This window comes from Stegastes partitus, unplaced genomic scaffold (assembly GCF_000690725.1).
Source record: "Stegastes partitus isolate 25-593 unplaced genomic scaffold, Stegastes_partitus-1.0.2 Scaffold402, whole genome shotgun sequence".
Classification (NCBI taxonomy): Eukaryota; Metazoa; Chordata; class Actinopteri; family Pomacentridae; genus Stegastes; species Stegastes partitus.
The window spans coordinates 442,435-444,494 of NW_007578133.1; the positions used below are offsets into that span (position 1 = coordinate 442,435).

The 2,060-nt window shown below is 38.8% G+C and overlaps 1 non-coding gene across 1 annotated transcript; it reads left to right on the forward strand.

Annotated features, from left to right (window-relative positions):
- Nucleotides 1–115: 115 nt before the first annotated feature.
- trnaf-gaa (transfer RNA phenylalanine (anticodon GAA)) lies at nt 116–188 on the forward strand. The gene has a single exon. It is a non-coding gene; the product is annotated as a tRNA-Phe (tRNA).
- Nucleotides 189–2,060: the final 1,872 nt, after the last annotated feature.

Consider the following 2,060-nt stretch of genomic DNA (forward strand, 5'->3'; position numbering starts at 1 on the left):
TACTATCCAGTAGATGGCAGCAGTCCACACAGCTAGCAATGAAAATCTGCATCACACTGACGCACCACTTACCGACATGAATACAGAAACTTTTGCGCCCCCATGTGGTATGCGCGCCGAAATAGCTCAGTTGGGAGAGCGTTAGACTGAAGATCTAAAGGTCCCTGGTTCGATCCCGGGTTTCGGCAAGCAATGGGTTGCCTTTTGCATTTTCTGAGAAGCCTGTTGCAAGACAGCAAGAAACACATAGCAACCATAAAACATCTCCTTTTGATAAGATAATGGTTTATTATAAGTTTTCTGAATTCTTAAGATTAAATATGCAATAAGGTCTTATCTATAAAAAAAATATCCAAACGTGCACATTTCTGTAGAACAGGAATCTGAATGTTGTATAAAGTCAAGTTCAAAATTCTTTAAAAGAAAAATGTGTTAGCCTATTAAAGTGAAGTATTTTTTCCCCATATTTTTATTGCAGATTTTCTTTTTTCCTTTTTTTGCCATGTATGAAGGACTGAAATTTTCTAGAAACCAAGATTTGAGTGATATATGAGGACTATAGATATGAATAAAACTGTGAAATGTAATGTAAGTTAAAAAAAAAAAAAGCAAAAATATGAAGATAATTTTTAAAGATTTTATTGATAAATGTCATCAGTTGAATAATAAAATTAACACAGTTTATTTTAGTGTTGTTGAAAATTTAATTGGCCAATGTGCAAACAAGCATCATCAAGTCACCATCAATTTTAAAATGCACAAATTTGCAGAAATCTTCAGTAGAAAAGTGTAGTAAAATAAAAAATGAATGTGCCTTTGGGATGTTTTATTCTATTCTATTCTGAAAGAAGCAACATCTACCAAAATCTCTAAACTGACCACTGCATGACAATGTTTTAGCTGCAGTGTCTCACCTTCACTATTGTGTTTCATATATGCACCAGTGTTTCACATGTTGCATGAATGAACAATAAAGCTTTTCAGGAACCATTTCTAACTAAATAATGTTGTGTCTTCATACTACACCTACATTTAGGTGATTGATGAAAACTTAACCTAATGGAATATCAGCTAAACGACTGAGGTCATGGAGAGGAAAAAAAAAAAAACAGAACAGAGGATTTAGGAGGAAACAGAGACAAACGCTGTCGTGCAGAATTTGGCTCAATAGGTTTCAGTGAGGTCTCGCTGAAACTGGCGTGCAAAAAAAGAATTATGCAACCAGTGTGTTTGTGTTACACATTTGGGTCACATCGGACACCAGATCGTGCCAGGAGAGCCTCAGTGGGACGGCAGCAGGTTTATAGGACCTCCTATGGAACATTTGGCGGTTCTGGCCATGTCTCAGCTGTTCTAATCTGTCTGAGTGCCAGCCAGGGCGTGTAGAGGCAAGAGAGCTGTAGTCCAAGAGAGCAGGTCCAGGCCACGGGGCACCAAACAGGTCAGGGATTTGCGTCATTCCTATTGAATCCTGAATGAATGGCCAACTGGCTCTCCGTGGTGATGTGCTACTCAGCAGTGCATTGATAATGAACCGACAGAGCACCAGCAACGCAGGAGACTGACAGCACAAAACAGAAAAGGTGCAAAGTGTTCTGGTACTCTACAGGTTTGTGAGTGTACACAATGCCTGCAACTTACAAATAAAGCCAATAATGGTAGGAAGAGAAATGACAATATAAAGGGAACTGAGACATTTTAACGGGACTAATTGGACTACACAGCTTCGCCTTGACAGAAACCTGCGGTAATCATAGAACTTCCTGCAAAATGAGACTCACAGTTCACTATGTTCCTCGTGTGCTTTCAAAGTGAGTGCTCATTTTACTTTAACAGCTGCAGGTGCATTCAACTAAAGCCTTTACAGGCAAGTCCCATTACTGTGCAGCCATCTTGGTAACACACCCGGGTTGTTATTTCAGGCTGACAAAACTAGGTCTCTATTTAAATAAACGGTGAGAGAGACATAACTGCAATTTCAGGGGTCACAAGGACAGAAAAATTGTGTGTATAAAATCACGAGTCAAATCTGATGAAAAGCGCTTAAAAAGTTTTGTGAT